The 23,598-nt window shown below is 39.2% G+C and overlaps 1 protein-coding gene across 1 annotated transcript in view; it reads left to right on the top strand.

Moving 5' to 3' along the window:
- The window catches only part of ADGRL2 (adhesion G protein-coupled receptor L2), an 834,153-nt gene that overhangs the window by 176,548 nt on the left and 634,007 nt on the right, over window positions 1-23,598 (top strand). The window contains exon 2 of the mRNA XM_027873936.1: window positions 12,190-12,254. The gene's annotated coding sequence lies outside the window, so the exon portion shown is untranslated. The remainder of the gene's footprint in view (window positions 1-12,189; window positions 12,255-23,598) is intronic.

Genomic DNA, 23,598 nt, shown 5'->3' with positions numbered 1-23,598 from the left:
AACTAAACTGTCTTTCCTTCACCCTGTTTGTTTGGTTTTCCCTCCTATTCAACCTGCCTCTCCCCATTCCCCATTTACACACCCACCTCACACACACACACACACACACACACACACACACACACACACAAAACACACACATAGCAATCTTCCTTTGGTTATGAGAATTAAAATGGAACTAGAACCTGCAGGCTAGCTCTTCCTAGAGGTTTCTCCATTTTCCCTATGATAGATCTACCAGGCTTCAAAAACTCTGGTCTTCCATTTAGTATCTTGTTAGATGTCTTTGTTAAAGCATCTTAAAGGGTCCTAGGAGGACAATTGAGCCTTCTCTTTCCACAGGAAGGAGAAAAATAATTAAGGTACTTTGTTTTTTTTTCTCCTTTCTTTTTCAGACCTGCTTTTCATTCTAAAGCTTTGCAGGAATCACCTTTTCGTTGTGCAATTCAAAATTGGGGAGAGGGGGATGTTCCAGGTTAATTTATAAATAATAGCTATTTACTGAAGATATAACATTTAAATTATAATCTGTCTGGAAAGTTGCATTATAACTAGGTGAGGGGTGTCCATCAGTGAGAAGTTCTATTCATAAGATGCCAAAGAAAAAGGAATTGAAAAGGTTTTGAAATGCTGTCATAAAAAAAAAAAAAAGATTGGGGGGGAGTGGATTGTCTGAGAATCCTACCTTGTATTTCTAAGATCAAGGCAGCTCAGAGATTCCTAAAGTGAACAATCTATTATTGTCATCAGAAATTCAGATGAGGAGAAAGAAGTGACATGACATGGCATCAATGAACAAATTGTCATTGTTATGATCACTCTGGAAGGTTTCAGTAAGTCTATAAGAAGGGATCTGGTACTTGCTGTCCATCCTAGCCAGACTGGCTGATTGATTTTAAACAAGCCACATTGAGTACATTGATACAACTGTTATTAGATAAAAACTAACATTTCCCATTCCTCTGAAGCTAAATAGGCTTCTTTGGGGCAACTTAATTGAGGAACAGACTCCATTTAAGGACCTGAGAAACAGTGCAAAGGATAAACAAGTATGAAGAAATCTATTTGGTTTGAAGACTTTCAAGTATGTTTTGGGAGTGGAAGGAGGGGAAAACTGCTTACTAATAGGCTTGCCACCTTAAGTATCTTCATTAGGAAGTAGCATCATAGGAGAACAGGATCTTAGAACCTGAGCTGGAAGGGATCTTACTATTCATCTAGCTAAGGGTTGATGAACTGTGGCCCACAGGCCAAATCCAGCCCTCTACCTGTTTTTATGCAGTCAGTAAGCTAAAAATTGTTTTTAAATTTTAAAATAGTTTTATTGTATCTTAAAAAATAAAAACCATTCTTAAGTAGTGGGCCATCTGGCATGGACCATAATTTGCTGACCCCTACAGTAGTCCAATACCCCCAATTAACAGATGAAGAAACTGAGTTTCAGAAAGATTAAGGGACTTGTCCAAAGCTACAAGGTAATAACTAAGTGGCTTCATATGACTAACTCTTTATTGAATTGGGTCAGAAATGGAACTAAAAATTTCTTACTTCTCTTACATCTCCCCCCTCTTTTGAGCACAGAAACCTGCTCTACAATGACAGAGATGTGTAAGAACTTTAAAGACTACATAATTGGGCAGAGTAGAAAGAGTAGACTTCAGAGGACTGAGAATAGCTGAGATCTGACTCTTCCCTACTCTGCCATTCTCTTTCCAAGGGGGTCACATAAACTTTCTGAGCCTCAGTTTAATAATCTATGAAAGGGGGATAATAATACCTGTGCTATCCATCTCACAGGATTGTGGTACATCTCTAATAATATAATATAGGAGAAAATGCTTGGGGGAAAAAAGGAAAGAGTCATATAAATTTAAGGTATTAGAAATCATTTGGAAGCTTTTCCTGTGTCTTGACAATTTTAGGGGAGATTAGTTGAGCCCAGGTTTTACCAACTGGATTCTTGGCTTCCCTTCTCTATCCTAGCCTCTTCATCTTCCACACAGCAGCCAAAATAATCTTCCTAAATCACAAATCTAACTGTGTTATTCCCAGACTCATGAACCCTTCATGATTCTCTTTTATTCCTAGGATAAAATGCTAACTCCTCCACTTCATTTAACTCAGGGTCATATAAGGCCCTTCACAGTCTTGGGCCAGCCTAACAAACAAACACATTTCCATTCCAGTCAAACTAGCCTAGCTCCTCTTTCCTGAACCATGTACCTCATCTCCTGCATCCTTGTTTTTACAGTCTATGACCCATGAGTAAAAGCAACTCCCTCTTTACCTCTGCCTTAGGCTTTGCTCATGGCCCACCTCCTATGGGAAGCCCTCCTGGATCCCTTTAGATGTTAGTGGGGTTTTTCAAGAGGTTGGATGGGGGCTCAGTGGTCTGGGTTTGACTGGATGGCCCCAGATTTCTTGCCAATCCTGAATTTCTAGGGTTCTGAAATGTGTTTAGTCCTGGAGAACCCAAGTAGGAGCAATGCTTTCCTTTAAGACTTAGCTCAAATCCTACATTCTGCAGGTCACCTTTCCTGGTTCCACTCCCTTTCCCACTGCTAGTGTTTTCCTTTTGAGATAACTCTGGCTTGGAGTCAAGGAGCCCAGAGTTTATATCCTGCCTCAGAGCCTCCCTAGCTATGTGACCTTGGGCATATCATATAACCTCTCTCAGTCTCAGTTTCCTCATCTGTAAATGGGGGAAATAATAACACCTACCTTACAGGGTGGTGATTATGAGGATCAAATGAGGTCATGTGTAAAGCACTTTTTGTTCAGTTGTATCTGATTCTTTACCACCCAGTTTGGGGTTTTCTTGGCAGGGATATTGGAGTGGTTTACAATTTCCTTCTCCAGCTCATTTTACAGATGAGGAAACTGAGACAAAGAGGGTTAAGTGACTTACCCCAGGGTCACATAGCTAATCAGTGTCTGAGGCCAGATTTGAACTCATGAAGATGAAAATTCCTGACTCCAGGCCCAGTGTTCTATCTACTGTACCACCTGGCTGCCCTGTAAAGCACTTTGTTTTATAAGAGCTATATAAATGCTATTATTATTAATTGTTATTATATAGTACAGTATATATATGATATATGTAATATATATTACATAGTATATCATAATATAGTAGTTTGTATGCTATCCCCCCCCCATTCAAATGTGAGCTCCCTGAAGGCAGAGATGGTTTCACCAAGAGGCAAATTTAGGTTTGATATCAGGAAACACTTTGCCAGATACCTCAAAGTAGGCCGACCTGCCTGCCTCCAGGAGGGGCAAGTTCCCCTGACTGAAAGCCTTGAAAGAAAAGCCTGGCTGATCACTTGTTGGGGATGATCTAGAGAGAATTCTAGTCAGGCAAGGGTTGGAATAGATGGGCCTCTGAGGCCCTCTAAACTCTGAGAGTCTCTAATTCTTCCTCAAATTAGCATCTGTATATTTATATATGTAGATGTTATAAATCCACCCCCTCCCCACAAAAACAAAAGAGCATAAGCCCCTTGAGGGTGAGGATTCCTTTTGGTTTAATAATTGTTCCCACAATGTCTAGCACAGGAAGAACCTCCCTGGTGCATAGTAGGAGCTTCATAAATGCTTGTTGAAATTAGGATTAGGCTTTCAGGGAAGCATTTTTATTCATCCCTTTGCTATTTTTAACATATATAAGCTCCAACAAAGTCATTTGTTGGGTATTTTCCCTTCCACACTTTACCCCTTCCAGGGAATGTCTATGAATTCACTCCTTTAAATAGCAAGTCCAGATGGTAAGAATCCTCCACCAAATGTGTTCCCCAACATTTACCTGCTTGTTTATCTAGGCATTGGGCGCAACTCATGCCTGTGGTTTGGCTCTTACCTGGTTGGATGGCTATGGGCAAGATACATGCCCCAAAAGGGATTCTTCGGGCTAGTCAATTTGGAGGAAAGACATTGCCACTGCCTTTGTAAGAAAAATTCATGACAAGGGTTAAGAACAGATGAGGCAGACAGCAGCAGCCTCCAAGAATCACAAATGTACAAACAAGAGAACTAATTTTTCCCTACTGTTTTTATAAGAAGGAATGCTTTTTTCACACCAAGCAAACAGCAACTGCTTTAGTCTCATAAATTTGCATATCCCCAGTAATGTCAGTATTCAGACAGACTCGATTAGGGGACCTCCACGTTCTCATCCAAGGGAAAGGGGGAAAATAGAGCCCAAGTCATCTGGATGATTAGAGGTGGAAGGAGAGAGATGAAGCCTATCCCATTGATGTCCTTTGAATCTGTACCAAGAACCACAGTCTGGGAAACTCAGTCATTCATCCTGTTGGAAATGGCCTGGGTTTTTCAATTTCATGAGTACTGCCCTCTCTGATATCATTTCTGTAGATCCAAATTATAAATCAAGACAAGACAGCTTGAGAAACACGACAATTGTGCCTTCCGAGGCCATCACAAGGTACACAATAACTCCAAAGTGGGGGAACTGAAGCTTTTGGCATTTGCAAGTTTCTGAACATTGTATTTTGAGGAGCAACCACTTTTGTAGAAGTCAGCTACACAGTGGCGATATAGCTAAATGATAATGTATGTAGGAGTGAAATTTGGCTTTATTTTCCTATTTGCTCTTTACATATTTGAAGTTTATAGCTTAGCTTAGTTTCTATCATGTTTTATAGGTTACCAAGTCATGTATATACATTGTCCCATTTGATGCTCATGACCACCCCATCTGTTGGGATTACAGGATTTTCAGTTGAACGGGATTCAACATTTTCATAGTATGGATGAGAGGCCCAGTGAGATTAAGTGATTTGGCCATGATCAGCTAGTAAGGCGCAGAGCAAGGATTTGAACTGGTCTTCTGACTACAAATATAATCCTAGGATAGATCAAGCTATGTCAAGGCAGCTATCCTATATGTTGGAACTCCCTCACTTATCCCATGTTTTTTTAGTTTTATTAGTAGTCTTCAAGTATTTGAAGGGCTGGCATGCAGAAGAATGAATAGATTTCTTCTTCTTGACCCCAAATAGTAGAACAAGAAAAAATGGAGAGCAGTTGCAAAGAAGCAAATTTAGGCTTAGTTTTTTGTGGGGGTTTTTTTGAGGGGTGGGGGAGACTTTCTAATAATTAGAACTATCTCCAAAATGAATATGCTGAGTTGAGAAGCTGTAGAGTTCTTTTCACTGGAAGTTTTCAAGAAAAAGCTAGATGACCATCACTAATATTGTTGTTCAGTTATTTTTCAGTCACATTTGACTCTTTGTGATCCCATTTGGGGTTTTCTTGGCAAAGATACTATAGTGGTTTGTCATTTTATAGATGAGGAAACTGAGTAAACTGACTTACCCAGGGTCACACAGCTAGTGTCTGAAGTCAGATTTGAACTCATAAAGATGAGTCTTCCTGATTTTAGGCCCAGCACTCTATCCACTGTGCTGCTTAGCAGCTCCCACCAATGTTGTAGTGGGAAATTATTGGTTGAACTTGACAGCTTCTGAAGCCACATCTAACTCTGTGGTTCTAGGATTCCTCATTTTAAAGAAGAGAAAACCATGGCTTAGAGTGGTGAAATCACTTACCAACATCACACATCTAGTACATAGGAGAGTTGGCCCTTCTTAGTCTTCTGGGACAAAGCTCATGCTTTTTTTCCAACTACGTCAACCTGTTCCTTATGATGGGAACTATGTACTGAGAGATTCTAAAGTTGTTCCTCTTCTCTCTTGGATCTCCTTTTTTGGCTAATATTTGAGGTTTGATTTTGTTTTTATTACAATTATGTCAGCATTTCAACTCAGGGAACTGAAAGCCCTATCAATAACTCTGTCCCCATTTGCAACTGGAAGCAGTTATCTTATGCCTTGGAAGTGTTTTGATTTTCCCCTAGTCAGCTGAGTTTTGCCCTTGAGTTACATTGTAAGTACCACCTCTTAACCAGAAATCTAACTGGTTTCTGAAAGCACTGAATTTGTATTTATAACACTTTAACTTTTATCATTCTAGGCTTCCTGAAGACTCAAAACATCCATCTTTCTATATTCTTCTAAGGCATTTTAGGACTTCTGAATGGTTGCCAAAGAAAAGAATTCACAGCCTTTTGAGGGGTCCAAAAGGTGGTCAACTCAGTATGCAATCAATCAATTAGCAAGTATTTATTGCTTAATAATAATGTCTAGCACCCATTTTTTGTGCTAGACACTATGTTAGGCACTGGGAACACAAAGAAAAATATAATAGAAGTCCTTGCCCTCTAAGAGCAGTGGTATCCATGGAATATTGGGGGGGGTACATACAGCACACACATATGCAGTACATATACATTGTATAATAGAATCAGTCTTTCACATCAGTAGAATAGGGTTCAAATCCTGCATCCATCACTTATGACGTGTGTAACTTTGGACTAGTTGATTCATAGCTCTAGGCCCCCATTTCTTTATCCGTTTGGACTAGATGGTTTCTGAGATCTCTTCCAGGTCTAAATCTATGATAATGTGATCCTAACTATGAGATTTGTTTTGTTTTGTTTTGTTTTACAAGCGTGAAACTCTTGAACCCAAGGGGATCAGTAAGGGCCCATGACAGATCTGGGCTTCGAAGGAGTGTAAAGATTCTAAGAGGCAGAGGTGAGATTGAAAGGGCATTCTGAATGGATCATGAGAATCCGGGAAAACCCTTGTTCAGGGAACCCAAGAGAGTTGGGCTTAGGAAAAGAGAGCTTCAGAAGCATGGCTAATTGTGGCCTCATTAGGTCCCACCTGTATTAAAGTCAGACCTGGAAGAGGCGCATGATTCAGTCTCATTAAAGAAAGTAATTCTTGCTCTGTTATGCTCAAGTTGTTATCATGCTTGGCAGCCATTGAACCTTGCACTAGTGTGATTGAACCTCTCAAGGAAGTAGTGAAAATTCCTTGAACCCTGAATTTTCAAATCGAAGAGCCCACTTAAGCAAAATAAAAGATGGGCCAATCACTTTCAGGGCAACATTTATAACTATGAATCTCAGCACTTACTTATGATTACCTTTGCACAGTGAAATGGGGTTAAAGGCAGAGTGGCTTCATACTTAATGTTAATTCACTCAGACCCTAAATGTGAACCTTTTTTTTTTTTAAGCTAAAAATCTGCTTCTCTCCCAAACATTTCTCAGTCTATTGTTTCACTGAAGCACAAATTTTGCCACTGTTGTGTGATGGGACAAACAGAGAAATGAGTAATTTAGTAAGGACTCTTAAATGTCCTTTCTTCTCTTAGCAAAGTAAGCCACACTACAGTGTCTGCCCTCTACCTTCCCACGGTCCCGTTTCTGTAATTGTATTTTACCAAGAAGAGCTTCAAGCATTCACCATCCAGTGAACTGCCCTTTGTAGTCATCTCCAGTCCTGCTTCATAGACTTCTCTAATGATGCTGGAACTGCTATTTATTTTAAACAAAATTCAAGAGGTTACTCAGCTTCCACAGCTAGATGATGCAGTGGATAAAATGCTGGACAGGGAGTCAGGAACACCTGGGTTCAAATTTACCTCATACCTTGTGTGACCCCGGTAGAGTAACGTAACCTCTCTGCCTCAGTTTCCTCATCTGTAAAATGGGGATAATAGTAGCACCTACCTCTCAAGGTTGTTGGGGGGGTAAAATGAGATATCTATAAAGCACTATAAAATCACTAAGTATTATTAGCTATTATTATCATCATCCAATAGTCTTTCTTCATTTAGTTATGACAATGTCCCACAAGCAAGCTCTAAGGACTGTATTTCAGCAAAACTTCACCATAAAAGGATTGAAGCCAATCCTTGACCTCAGAAAAGGACCAGGATCGCACCTAATTTTTCAAGGACTACGGACTAACTTTCCTACTGTTTGAAAATACCAGGAAAGGATACTGTGGTCCTTTCCTTAATAGCATAACTATGATCTGAAAAGCTTTGCCTCATATCTTTATCTCTGTCCTGTAGAATTCCTAGCTTCTTCCAAAGCACACCCCAGATGCTGTTCCTACTCGAGGCCTTTTCTGATCCACCCATTTATTGCATTCTTTCCCTCTTGGAATTATTTTTACGTTACTTGGTGTATACCTTAGAATAATCAAGGATGGGAACCTATGGTCTAGAGGCTATATGCAGCCCTCTAGGTCCTCAAGTGTATTCCTTTGACTGAATCCAAACTTCACAGAACAAATCCCCTTCATAAAAAGATTTGTTCTGTAAAACTTGGACTCAGTCAAAAGGCTTCACCCAAGGACCTAGAAGGTGTGGCCTTGAGGCTGAAGGTTCCCCACCCCTGCCTTAGATATGTTCAACCAAAGACTTAGGTTCCCTTTGTAGACTATAAACTCTTGGAGGGCAAGCCCTATTTCTTTTTTTTTTTTCCATTTCTTTTAGTCTTTATATCCCCAAAACCAAGCTTTTCAACAAGTAGAAAAATTAGTTATCAGACTACAAAAAAGTACATTCACTTTCTCTCCCATTGTATCACCATGTGCCCGGGTAGCAAAATAAAAGTAATCTATATTCTTCATCATGTACCTACACAGAGAGGTGAGTAGTTATAACTGCATCTCATTATACTTTTCCAACTTCAGGGAAATAGGTAGCATGTAGTCAAAGCTCCTCAACTGGTAAATACACAACCAATAGGGTGAATCAATTCCAACCCATCTTGAAATGCCATGTATGCAAACATTATATCAACGGATGCCACTTGTTTTTAGTAATTAATTTTTTAAATTTTTAGTAAAATTCAATGCTAGTTTCCTTTTTCAGAAAAAAAAAGCAGAACTTGATTCAATTGTTGATCTTGGGTTGAAAAATCATTCAGTCAATCAATAAGCATTTTTAAAGACTTAATACATGCCAGGCACTGTGCAAAGCTCTAGGAATACAAATCCAAGCAAAAAAGACAGTCCCTGCCCCCAAAAACTTGTGTTATAATGAGGAAGAAAACCTATAAGGAAGCTGAAAAGGGGGTGGTAAGAGAGGGAGTACCCAGCAAAGGGACATGATGGAGAAATACAAAGAACAACCTGTATATATAGATATAGATATGGATATATAGATATAGATATAGATATATAGATATATATAGTGTCTAATGGTAGCCATATCTAGGGCAGGGGGATAGGGGGAAAGGAACAAAAAAGAAATGGAAAACAAAGAAAAAAGAGAAATTTACATGATAACTTTATTATATATTTATAAGGAATATCAAGTTGTACATAATAGATTTGCAGTTTCATGTGCAATCATCTTTTTTTATTAAACTATGTTACAGAAATGTTTGTTTTATTACATAAATTAAAAAAAAAGTCATGTCAAGTATTGCCTTGGTAAGATGTGTTCAATGTATCATACCTTTTATAGAACTGTGATAAAATAAAATTTAGTGTGATAGAGAAAAAAAAAAAAAACAGCCTGGTAGGAAATGAAAAGATGGCTGGCCTAGGCACCCTTTGGGAGGAGCATTCCAATCAGAAAGAAAAGTCCTAAGAGGTCCAGGGCTGAAGGGATCTTTCAGGATGAAGAGGTTTCTGGGACATAGTGATATCCAAATACAACAGCATCATTCAATGAAAGCAGGAAGGCACCTTAGAGACCACCTAGTTCAACCACTTCATTGTACAGATGAGGCAACTAAGGTCCAGAAAGGTCAAGTGTAGCCAATAAGTGACAGAGGAAGGGTTCTAGGTCCTTTGATTCTAAACCCTTTACCAAATGGCTTCTCAATTGACCCAAGTTCACAGTCTTTCATTGGCTAAAGAGAACAGAAATAGAGCAATTCCCGGTGTGCCTCCTTGCCTCCTCCATCTTCCTGCTTTTAAAAATCCATGACCAACTTCTAGACCATTTCTCATCTATCTTAGCTTTTACTGTCAGAGATGTGTTCTTGACTGGACTGATTATAAATACACAAGGCAAAGTGGAAAATATTATTTAGTTGCCAAACACTAATATTTTGAATAATAATAATAAATAGTAAGCATGCATAAAATAAAAAATAAGATGAATTAATTGTAAACATTTTAATTAAAGAAAAATGAATACTTCTCTGACTACAGAGATTGTATAGTCTGGAATGGTCCCATCAAAGCTGAATATGTCTCCATTTTGACCTTATCTTGATAAATGGTATAAGATACTGGTCTATGCCCAATTTCTGCTATAATACTTTCCAGTTTTCCCAACAAATTTTTTTTACTAAATAAGGAATTCTTATTCCCAAATCTTAAGTCTTTACACTTATCAAATACAAGGTTACTATATTTATTTGCTGCTGTAAATTGTATGTCTACTCTGTTCTATTGATATGCCTTTCTGTTTCTTGGCCAATACCAGATAGCTTTGATAATTACTGCCTCATAATATAGTTTAAGATTTGGTACTGCTAAACCTCTTTCCTTTACATTTTTTTTCAATATTTTTAACATTTTGTTCTTCAAAATGAATTTTGTTATTTTTTTTTAATTCAGTAAAATAATTCCTAGTGAAGGGTAACTTCCAGAAGAAGCTTGAGGCAGAAAACCAAAGGAATCCATTATTTTATACTTTGGCAAGATACATTGAGAAGTAGAGTAGTTCAGGCATAACTGGGGATGAAAATAGTGTCACCAGTGTATTTAAAGGGAAATTTTCTCCTTTTATTCCAATGGTTGGGTAGGCATTTGTCATTAGTTCTGGGATAGTTTTTTTTTTTTGTTTGTTTGTTTGTTTGTTTGCTTTCTTTCTTTCTGGACTTTTCATTCCTGGCTATTTGTAATGAACCAAGATGAAAATTCTATCCCAGAGGGCTGAGAAAAAGAAGGATTAACAAGTAACAAGAGACAAGGGACACTTCTGGTTAGTGACTCTTAAAAATCTGTCACGACCTTTGTGAAAAAGAAAATGAGCTGGTAAATCATTGTATTTTTTTATCAAGTGACCATATCCTACTCCAGGGATATTTTTTCCCATAGGGAAAAGCAAATCCTTCTACCGTTTTCATTTTTGTAAACCAAAGTGTTTTTCATGCTATAATGACAGTTTCATGAATACATCAAATCCCAGGATAGTCATCACGAAGAAACCAACCAACCCCACCCCCAATCCCTCACTCCCTATAGCAGGTCTACTCACTGATTGCTCCTACATCTGCTTTTGCAAGAGGAACAGGTGCACTGGTTTTTCATGGGTCACAGTTTGGCCTTCTCCCTCCTACGGTCAGAGAAGAGAGAACTAGGGTTCCGGGCCAGGATGGTGGCAGCTTTCCAATGGCCAACCTGGATTTTTACATTCAGAGAAAGCATGTGGCATCAATGGGCTGTCTAAAAGCTAACAAGATAAGAGGGCGATTGATCTTTGTATTAACCCCTTTCCCCAGGCAGGTGAGAGCCTTCCCTGCCCTCCTGGGCTCATCCATGCTGCTCATTTACAAAGCTCATCCAAATACCATTGTTGCTTTCAAGTTGTCTCAGCTTATTCTTGGCCCATTTCTTGCTTCCCCACAGTCACCTCCCCCTAGCAAACACCTCTGCCCGACCCCAGTTCCATCCTTCACCCCTCATCATATCCAAGCAGGTGAATCTTGTCCACATTGAGTTAAACTGAAGAGAAGGCTTTACTGCGATACTTAAAAAATGAGCTCTGTCCTCATCCATGTTGTTTTCAACATGTTTTAAAAAGTCAATAAAGATAGAAACATAGCATGCTTTACACAAATTTCATTTAAATTACTTGACGATGATCAGTTTTCTGCATCCAATTTAACCAGAATCGTGTAGCTATTTTTTTATCAATTAATTAAACAAGAGGCAGCATAGCTTAGTGGGTAAAGAGCTGGCCTTCAAGTCATGAAGACTTGAGTTCAATTCCCACCTTTGATGTATCCTGTCTGTGTGAACCTGGACAAGTCACTTAACCTCTGTTTGCTTCAGTTTCCTTATTTGTAAAATGGGGGTAATAATAGCACCCACCTCTTAGCATAGTTATTAGTATCAAATGAGACAATTGTAGAACAGTGCCGGCACACAGTAAGCCCTTTAGATATTCTTGTAATAGTAATTATTCTTTTGGGTAGAGGGAGTTTCCTCACTTGGGCTTTCCCAATGAAATCATAGGTCCATATGTATTATTTCATTTGATGATCACAATAACCTGGGAAGTAGCTGGGTAATTTCCTTATTATATCAATAATTTATTAAAAGACTTCCTTTCTTTTTTTAGGTGACAGATCACTTACTCTGAACATCTCATCTTGTCCCAAGGAACATGAAGCCTACTAGACCTAGGTAAATAATCTATCCACATTTTCCCCTAAGAACAAAGCAAAGTTCTCCTAAATTATAGCAGGAAGGAAGAGGTTTTATTGATGGAGCAAAAATTCGTATTTGTTATGAAGGCTATGTTTTTGTTTTTTTTTCCTGTTTTAAATGGGATGCAGTTTTGGACAAGACGCAGAGAAAAACAAACATTAATTAGAAAGAGAAAAGGGGGAGGGGCGAGAAAAAGTTTTCATTTTCTCAATTGTTCAGTAATTTTGAAGCCCAGGCCAGAAATATGTGACTCGAGAGTTTGACCAGAACTGGATGGACAGGAGACCAAGGTTATGTATTATATCCCCTTATACACAATTTCCTTTGTCCTCTTCCATAGCCTCAAGGTCACCCCTGAACCCTCGCTAGCAGGATTATAAATACATGCCCTTGGTCACAGAGGAGATGAGACTAGAATGAGAAAGGATACAGAAGGGGAAGTGAATACCACAAATCTACCATTATTTCTAGAAAAACAACTTTAAGAAAATTAGATTCAACTGAATCCAGTACTTAGTGAGCCTATAAAGTGTATGTAAGGTTAAGAAAATCAAGGCACAGACCTTGCGCTCAAGAAGCTTACATTCCAATATAGGAGATAAGACCTGTAACCATATGCCTATGGGCTATGGCAGAATGTGGTGAGTAGAAAAGAGAGGTCTAGACAGCTTGTTGTGAGAAATTTGAAATTTGAAAAGAGAAAGATCTTTTTTGGCTGTGTAGTGGAATAGATCACAGAATACTTGGTGGGCAGATAGAGCTTCCACTGGATTTGGAGGGAAGAGAGGAATTTAAACAGACAGAGACTGAGCCCACTCTGAACCTGGGGACAGTTTGAACAAAGATAATGGGCAGAATGAGATGGAAGGGTGGTGATGGGTCAAATGGGACTGGATGCCATAGGACACAAGGAGGAATAACATGAGACAAGGCTAGAGAACAAGGTCATGGCTATGTTTTAGAAAGCCTCAAATGCCGAGATAGGTAGTTTAAACTTTATTTGATAGGCAGTAAGAAGCTGCCAAAAGCTTTCAAATAAAGGAACGTTATGATCAAAGCAGTAGATTAGGAAGATTAAACTGGCAGCTGTGACAAATGTCATCTTCTACAAAACCCAGAATTGTGTGCTCCTATCTGGAAGCGGTGGGAAAGAGACTCGTTTATCCTATAACCCGAGAAGCTCTAAAAGGAAAAGGGAAACAAAAGGAATTATATTAATTATTCTCATTTTTCTCTTCATTACGTCATGCTAATAATTCATTACTTGGGGCCCCACAATGCCATTTCTCATTGAGCTAGACTCCTGGATTCCTCCTCCAGATTAATGTCTCATTTCCTCAGGTCTTCCTAGAACTGAATAGGGAGCTAGGTGGTGCAATGGATAGTGCTCATGACCTAGTCAAGAAGATCTGAGTTCAAATCTCATCTCAGACATTTAACTAACTTTGTGATACTGGCCAGGTCACTTGACTCCTGTGTCTCAGTTTCCTCATCTGTAAAAGGGAAATAATAATGCTATTTCCTGGCATTGTTATGATGATCAAATGAAATCATAAATATAAAGGTCCTTGTAAACCTTAAAGCACTATCTAAATGCTATTGTTATTAATTCCTGTTATCCTATCACTACCCAGGGCAGGCCTTCATCTCTTCTTGACTTGACTCTTGCAATAGCCACCCAACTGGTCTTCCTGATTTCAATTTTCCATCCTTTCTAATGCCCCCATTATGACTGCACTACAGTTATCCCATCCACATCTTGGGGGTTAGGGGCACAGCACTCCCACAATCTGGAAAATCCATGTACAAAATTTTGGCCCTCCCTACATGCCAGAGAAGTCTGAATTATTATGCCGTTAAAGATAAAATATGTTGATATTATACTATACTGTACTATACATATATTTTATGCACTTCTGAGTTACTAAATTTGTCCTGTGTCATCTTCAGCTTCCACAAAACTCCCCAAAAATTCCCATTTAATTTCTTATGCCAACCCATGATATATCGAAACCATGATAGGGAAAGTCATGATGTGGAAGGGATAACTGTACTTCCATTAAATTGTTTATTTGATACACCCATCATACCAACCTTTATAGATCTTGACTCTATCATCCAATGCATTTGATACCCATCTCATTTTTGTGTTTTATGAGAAACTGCAGTATGTATTAGGAAAGAACTCTCTACTTGCGGTTAAGTATGCTGCCTCTAACACCTCCAAGCTGTTTGACTATGAGCCATTCATTTAACCTTGCTAAGTCTTAGGTTCCTCATCTGTGAAATGGGGATAAAAATCCCTGTAGTACCTGTCATATAGGATTATTACGAGGATACGTAAAAGTGCTTTACAATCCTTGAAGCACTATATCAATGTCAGTCATTACTAGCCTGAGAGTCATTATGTTATATCCAACAGAGAACTGCTCTCAGAGTCAGAAAGAGCTGAGTTTATGTCCTGTCTCTGATAAATACTAGCTATATGATCCTGGGCAACTCTCAACCTCTCCATTCTCTAGGCAACTCTCTAGACTACAAATTGCAGAGAAAGTACTGACCTACATGAGAAGAGGGGATTTCCTCACCTGGCACATCCCTGCGCCAGTGAAATGCCGGTCCCAGCCCCTATACTATTACTATCCTGAAAGCTGCAAAGCATTCTCTCTAAGACTGTCTCCTTGTTTATTGATAAACAATGTTGAGTGAGGACACTCCACCAAAGACTCTGGGTTAACATCAATCCTTTTATCAATACTCTTTAAATCTGGTCCTTCTTTCAGTTTGGAATCCACCCTGTCCTCCATCTCCATCCATCTTTTGTATAGGAATATTATGAGGAACTTTATCAATTGCTGTGCTGAGATCTCTCGGTGTTATTTCTGCCACATTTCCCTGATCTATCTGCCTAGTAACCATGTCATTTCTATTAAATGCCATCCTGTTGGATTGGGCTCATCATCCCAGCCTGTCAAGACCTTTTTGGATCTTGACTCTGTCCCTAGTGAATTAACTCTCCCTTCCAGCATCATGTCATCCACAGATTTGTATTTTCATCCAAGTCTCTGATTTTTAAAAAACCATTGATAAAAATTCTCCTTTTGGCAGTATGACTTCTAAAAGAAACACATGACACCTCGAAAGGAGATATGTTATACCTTTCATGTAAAAGCCAGGAGGAAAAATATGCCAGCAACCTCTTGCCAGTTGAAGGGGTCACTTCTAGCCCTAGGTGATCTGAAATGTAAAGGGACCTGTGAGCAGGGGTGACAGCTAGTAGAGTTCCAAGGGTAATCAGAGGCTCAGAGAGGAAATCTGCTGCCCTTTCAGAAACATGCAAATGTCAGTGGCACAGTTTTAAGAAGGAGAAAATGGGACCTATAAAAACAAAAGGTCTTTCGAGGGTAGCTGAGGCACCCCTCCTAATAAAAAGCATGTAGAAGATTCTAATTGGTATGCGTGGCTAATGAGCTGAAAGTCAGCTAGTGACCTCCCTTCTCTGGTAGAATTTCCCAGTAGTTCCTCTTCTTCCACAAAACAAATATTAGTTCAGACCCATATTGTCTCTTGCCTGAACTATTGGAATAGCGTCCTCTTTGGTATCCTTGCCTCAAGTCTTTCCCTTTCCAATGCATCCTCCCTAGAACCACCAAAGTGATTTTCTTCAAGTACAGGTCAGATCGTGCACCATCACCACCCCCCTGAGTAAACTCCAAAGGCTCACAATTACCTTTAGGATCAAATATAAACCCCAGTTTGTCACTTCAGGTTCTTCACAATCTGGCCTCTCCCTATCTTTCTTCTATATTATTCTCCTCCACCTGTGGGGCTTGTAGGACCTCAGGGAATCACTTTACCATTAGCCCACTCAATTTCCTTATCTGTAAAATGAAAGAATTGGTCTAGATCAGTGATGTCAAACTCAAACAGAAATAAGGGCCACTAACCCATACATCTGCTGGTGCATATCAATTTAGAAAACCACATATTAATATTATGTTCTATTGTTATTGTTGGAGAAGAAAATGGTTAGGTTAGCATAGCTAAGAAAATCCCAAACAGGCTCACGAAGAATTGTATGTGACTGAAGTGACTAAAATAACTGAACGACAAATATTCCATTGTATTTTTATTTTTTTGTTAAATATTTTCGATTACATTTTAACCTAGTTCCATTTACACTCAGGAGAAATGCAATCACCAGGGAAGTGTTTGATACCTCTGGTCTTCGTTGTCTTTGTGGTATCTCTTTTTTTCAGCTCTAAATCTATAAGCCTATCATCCAAACATTCCATGGTCCAACCATACTGGCCTTCATGCTATCCTCCATACAGAGCTCCATCTCCAGTATTCATGCTTTGCAATGGCTAGAATCTCCCAGACCCAGAATGCACTCCCTCCTAGAATCCCTGATTTTCTTCAAGGCTCAACTCAAGTGCCACCTTTGTGCATATGATGCCTATCTTCATCCTTTTCTCAGTTGTCTTCCCCAATATTGCCTCATATTAATTTCATAGGTATCCTATATATATTTATACATGTACTCCGCTATATCTCCCCACTAGAATATCTGCCCTCCCTGAGGGCAGGGATGGCTCCATTTCTGTTTTTGTATCCATGGTGCCCAACACATAGGAGATGTTTATTAAATTCTTACTGATTGATAGGAAAGATAAAAAGGGCATTGATTGTTGGAAGGATCTTTTATAAGTTACCAGATGGCCCTCCAATGTGCTAGCCAAAAGTGTGGTTTCCAACTCTGCCACTCTCCTTATTCTTCCCAGGAGTTGGAGATCGTAGGGAAGATCCAAAGTTCATCCTGACCAAGGAGAAGAGTTAAGACCTGGCTTCTGAGCCTAGAGAATTCCATTTATTTGTTTAGTTACATTGATCAAATTCCTTAACCTTTCACAACCTTTGTTTCTTGACCTCTCAAATAGGCATGAGGATATCTGTCCTTTCTCAAAGAGATGTTGTGAGTTCACAAAACAATGTGGAAGTTCAAAGTTTCATGGTTATCACAGTGTTTTGTGGACCAGGATACTCCTGGAACCAGGAAGGCATAAATTAACTCTCTCTCTTCCTCACCCTACCCCCATACACATTCCTACTACACCAACCAGGGCTTCTATAAGCAAAGAAACTGCTTGGGGCACATTAGGGGAGTTCCCAGCTAACCATACCCCCTAGGTGGATTGATCTGGGACCCAGTTATGGGCCCTTTAATGAGTCAAATATAAAAAGTGGCTTTAAGACTTCAGCATACAGCTCCTGAAACCACAGGGAACCTCCTCACTGACTGCTTTAAATGTCTCTGCCCATGGATTTTACTTTTTCTTTTGTGAACTGCTTTTTAACTGCCTTGGGGAATGCTTTTACCTGTGGGCATCTGTATATATTTTTTATTAAAAGGATTGATTATTTGAATGCTTTTACCTGTGGGCATCTGTATATATTTTTTATTAAAAGGATTGATTATTTGAACCATCAGGCTCTGAGTGATCCATTTCACCAGACAGTGAACCAGTACCAAGTCACAAGGCAAACATCAAGGCTATTCATCTGTTCATCTAGAAGCAATACGTTATAATGAGTAGAGCATTGGTCATTGAATCATAAATAACTGGTTTCTCATTCCTCCTCCAACATTCGCTAGCTATATAACCTGGGGAAAATCACTTAAATTCTATGGGCCTCAGTTTCCTCATCTAGCAAATGGGGAAGTATATGATGAATGCTAATGTTGCTTCTTGCTCTAAATCTGTGATCTCTCTGCTATCCCTCATTCTTTTGGCATGACTTGCTCTGCCTCCTCTTCTGGTCCTACACAATAGATGAACTCATCAATCAACATTATTAATTAAGTTCCTACTATGTGTCAGGCCCCAAAGAAAAGAGGGAAGCAAAGACATGCAATGGAGGATGAACACAAAAGCATGACATGATCCATTGAGAATATTGTTGGGAGTGCTAAGCCTCAGAATGAGTGTTGAGGTTCCAAAGAAAGCTAAAAATAAAAGGGTTATTCTTATTGCTATTGTAGTTATTGTTTGTTGTTTTGCCTGTGTTGAGGTAAAGATGAGAATAAGAGAAGGGATAGACTCATGGCTTGTGGTAGATGGGACAATGATAAGAAGGCAGAGCCACCCACCTCTGGTTGCACTTGTTTTCTCTGCCAAAAGACTAATCTTTGGACAATAAAAGAGAGAACAATAAAGACTGATGGAGTCGTAGATGGAGATCTGGAAGGAACCCCCAGAATCCATCTAGTCCAACCCCTTCATTTTACAGATGGAGAAAGTGAGGCCAGGGCAATGAAATAACCCTTCCCCAAAGTCACACAGAGAGGAATGTCAGAATAAGGGTGGATTGGAATGCTCTGACTCCAGGGAACAAAACTTAATCCAATCTGCTGCACCATGAAATTCAAGATAAGAAGGGAAAGAGAAAAAAAGATTGCCTAGCTTCCTTTGATGAGTTCAGATCCTTGAGTCCAAAAAAACTACATACCAGCATATTGCATGAAATAAACAGCAAATTTGATTATGGAGCCACTGTCAGTGATCTGGGAAAGATCATGAAGAACTGGAGTCTGTAAACCATATGTCATTGCATTTGCCTTTGATTCCTGACAAAATTCTAGATGGTTGTTATTAAAGGGATGGCTAGCAAACATCTAGAATAGGAAGCAATAATCATTAAGGGGTAGCTTTATCAAGGATGGATCATGTTAGATTTCACAGGGGACACATGATTTCATAGATCTAGAGGTTTTCATAGATCTAGATATGCAAGTAGAGTATGAGTTAATAGTGTGATATGGGAATCAAAATAACTAATGCAATCTTAGATGGTACTAAGAGAGGTAAAGTGTCAAGGGCTGGGGAGGTAATAGTCCTATAATTGTCTATCCCAATCTAGGAATCTATGGTCTAGCCCACTTCTAGGGTACTGTGTTCACTTCTGGGAACTATGTTTTAGGAAGGACTTTAATAATTAATTATTGATTGATTGACTGATTGAGCCAAAGGAAGGTAACCAAAATATTGAGGAGTCTAGAGATCATACCATATGAGGACTAGTTGAAGGAAGTGGGGATGTTTAGCCTAGAAAAGATAAGACCTGGTGGTGGAGCGATTCATAACAGCTATCTTCCATTTGAAGGATTTTCATGCAGGAAAACAATTAGCCTTGTTCTGATTGACTCTAAGATTCAGGACCAGAAGCAGCGACTAGAAGTTGGAAAGAAACAATTCAGAATCAATATAAGATAAAGCTTCCTAAGAATTAGGCCTGTGAAAAAATGGAAAAAGCTGCCCCCCCAAAGTAGTTGGGATGCCCTCACTAGAGGTTTTTTGAACCAAGACTGAATTACCATTTGTTGGGAATGTTTTGTGCCCAGGTATGAGTTGGCCTAGGACGTTTCAAAAGTCCCTTCCAATGCTGAAATTTGGAAACTTAAAAAATCACTCAGATGTTTTCCATTGTTCTAACTTGCAATTTGAGGATAAGCAATAATAATATTTCTTTATTTTCCTGTTTGGAAAAATGTTCACAAAACAATAAATAAAAGCAGAACTAGAAATACATATCCTGGGGGAGTAAGGCAAGTAAGTGTTAGAGCTGAAGGGATAATGTTAGGGATTAATACAATGCTTCAGTGTAATCCTTTAAGAAATTAAAATTAAGTTTTATGTTAAAATATTCCAGTATGATTTTTTTTCTGGGGTCTTTATGCTATAAATAATTTTGATTGCTATGGTAATGTGAGAAATATGAATGGATAATATCTATTCCCTGTAACCAGCATTTTAGGAGAGTGTCATGGTTAAAAATAGATGGCTGGGAAAAAGAACTTCTGGGTTCTATTCCCAACTCTGCAGCTGAACTCTTTAAGTGATCTGGAGCAATTAGCATCAATATGATGAAGTTTTCTCATCTACCATTTGAGGGAATAGATGAAGGGGACTTAACTAGGAAGAGTGGGGATTTTTTTTCTTAAATTCTTTTGGTCCACACAAATTTTAAGTACTCAGTGACAAATGCATGAGGTCTGTTACACACACACACACAAAGTTAAAATCCCTGGACTTGACCTCTAAAGTTCCTTCCATCTTTAAATCTATAGTTCCACTGTTCTTTGCTCCTGTGAATTCTTTCAGAACTTTACAATGCTCTTAAAGTGATAGAATCTTAAAGTAGGGAGGAAACCCAAAAACCTAGGAAAAGAACATGTGTTTGTGGATCTTTTTCTTCTCCATTAGACTGGAATCTCTTTGGAGGCAGGAATCTGTCTCAGTCTTCTTTACAGCCCCTCCTCCTGGGTGTCTAACACCAAGCTCAGCATGGACCAGGAGCTCAGAATGTGTTTGCAGTGATTATCACAAGGCTCTGGGATAAAAGTACTTTTATCCCAGAGGGTCCAGCTAACAGCAATGGATAGAAATCATAAGGACACACATTTAGGCTTGATGTCAATGAAAACTTTCTAAGGATGAGGGGTAGCTAAAAGTGGAAGGGGCCTCTTGGCGATGTACTGAGTTCTGCCTCTTTGGAGGTCGTCAGTCAAAGATTGGATGATCTTCTCAGCTATGTCATAGAGAAGATTCTCTTTCAGGTATAGTTTAGACCAGATGGTCCTTTGAAATTCTACCCTTTTTTAGACATTCCCACCTTTTCTTATTCCTAGAATATTCCTCCATTCTCCATTAGCCTTGTTTTTGCTTATCATTCCTTATTTCTCATATGTCCTTCCCTCACATAGAGTAATGTCACACATTTACATGAGGCTTATAAAGCACTTTTCTCACAACTTATCTGGTAATAGGATCATTAATGTTGCATTCCCTACTCCGCTCTTCCAACAATCTAATACCTATAAATGTATATGTTCTCCTTCCCATTAGAACACAAGCTCCTTGAGGTCAGGGATTATTTTTGTGTTTTTTCTTTGTATCTTTAACACTTAGCATAATGCCTGGCACATAGCAGGCATCTAATAAATACTTGTTGGTTGAGTGAGTGATTCCTAGCATTTGAGGCAGAATTTAAACCCAGGTCTCCTGTCTCTAGCAGTCATTCCATGACACTGTTTCCACCAGTTTATTTCCATTAAACCCATTTCCTGACACTCACCAGAAATTATTCTCTCACACTGGAAAAATTAAAATTAAAAAAGAGAGAGGGAATTAGCCTAGAATCAGGGGTCTTTAATCTGGGATCCATCTGGTTTTTTAAAATATATTTTAATGTTTCTATTTCAATATAATTGGCTCCCTTTGTAATCTTACGAACTTGATTTTATGCACCTTCAAAACATTATTTGGCAAAAGGGTCCCTAAGCTTCATTTGACTATTAAAGAGGTCTATCACACACACACACACAAAAAGTTAAAATCCCTGGACTTGACCTCTAAAGTTCCTTCCATCTCTAAATCTATGGTTCCACTGTTCTTTGCTCCTGTGAATTCATTCAGAACTTTACAATGCTCTTAAAGTGATAGAATCTTAAAGTAGGGAGGAAACCCAAAGACCTAGGAAAAGAACATGTGTTTGTGGATCTTTTTCTTCTCCGTTAGACTGGAATCTCTTTGGAGGCAGGAATCCATCTCAGTCTTCTTTACAGCCCCTCCTCCTGGGTGTCTAACACCAAGCTCAGCACGGACCAGGAGCTCAGAATGTGTTTGCAGTGATTATCACAAGGCTGATAGAACGAAAGTATCTGCCTGAGCAGATGCATTTAATTTCCGCATGTACATGTTGGAAAAAGCAAATAAATGAAAAATTCTCATGCTCATATTAGTGAGATCATAGTTCCCCTGAAGTGTTGAAAAATAATCATTGAAAATCTAAAAGAGTCTAGGAGGGAGAGAGATCATCAGCTTACTGGGCGTGCTTTCGTTTGACCTTTTGTCCACTTTTGGAAGTCCTGTCTGTATGGTTTATTTTGGAGAGCACTGCGTGGTTTACAGAGAATTTTCATATCATGATCTGCCAATCAATCAATAAACATTTATGCAGTACCTATTATGTACCCAGACAGCTGTGTGGCTCAGTAGATAGAGTTCCAGATCCGGAGTCAAGAAGACCTAAGCTCAAATCTGGCCTAAGACACTTACTAGATGTGTGACTCTGGGCAAGTCACTTAACCTTGTTTGCCTCAGTTTCCTCATCGGTTAAATGAGCTGGAGAAGGGCAAAGCACTCCAGTATCTGCCAAGAGGTCATCAAAGAGCTGAAAACAACTGACCAACAACAGCAACAACAACTATGTGCCAGACACTAGGCTAAATGCTGATCTTGTTTTATACTCACAACAACCACTAAGGTCCAACTCGTAGGATCCCAGGATAGAACTGGGAAGGGTCTCAGAGCTCATCTAGTGCGACATCCTTGTTTTATGAGTCATACCAGTCATGTCAAGCCAACAAACATTTGCTGAGCGCATACTGCCTTCCAGGCACTATGCTAAGCATTGGAAATGCAAAGAAAAGCAAAAGATAGTCCTTGCCCTCACGCAACTTACGGTCTAACAGAGGAGACAACATGCAAACGACTGTGCATAAACAAAATTTAGACAGGGAGATCATCTTAAAGGGAAGAAGCAAATGAAAAAAGAGAGGCCCAGAGATGTGAAAGGAATAGCGTAAGGTTAAAATATTTACTGACCTCCTACTCATCATACTACACTATATAGGTGCAGAAAGAGATGTAAAAGTATAAACCATAGTCTCTGCTCTCCACCACCTCTTTGGGGAGATAAAACTAACAGAGGTGAAACCAGAGGGATGATTTTAATGATACATTTCACAGCCTATAATTAAATGATAAATGGTATAGTACAGGCTATAAGAAGTTCACAGGAGAGAGAAAGAAATGTGAACTGGAGTAGACCAAGAACAGTTTTGTGAATGAGGTTGGATACAAATTACATCTTGGGTGCTAAGTAGGACTGGGGCAGTTGTTGGTATATTTTGGTCATCTGATCCGTGACATAATCTCAATGTTAGTCCAAACTCCTCCTTTCAGGGTGAGAGAATCACTGTGAATGAGGATCAAGGAAAGCTGCATGAATATCTTTGACAGAACAGCAATCTCCACGACAACAAAGGTCTTTCTGGTCTTGCGTAGGGAACTCCCAGTATGGTGGAAACTCCCTCCTTGACAGCCCTTCCATAGTGCATAGACTTGTTCCCTGGGGTATGTATCCAAAGGTTGGCTGATTTGTCCGGGGTCACACAGTTGGTACATGTTGGAGGCTGAATTTGAAACAAGATCTTTATGCCTCCTATCCACTGGGCTACACTGCACCTCTCCACAAG

The sequence above is a fragment of the Vombatus ursinus genome, unplaced genomic scaffold, assembly GCF_900497805.2.
Source record: "Vombatus ursinus unplaced genomic scaffold, bare-nosed wombat genome assembly UNPS02014803.1, whole genome shotgun sequence".
Classification (NCBI taxonomy): Eukaryota; Metazoa; Chordata; class Mammalia; order Diprotodontia; family Vombatidae; genus Vombatus; species Vombatus ursinus.
Note: the sequence above shows the minus strand (reverse complement) of the source record. Positions and strands in the feature narration are given on the sequence as shown.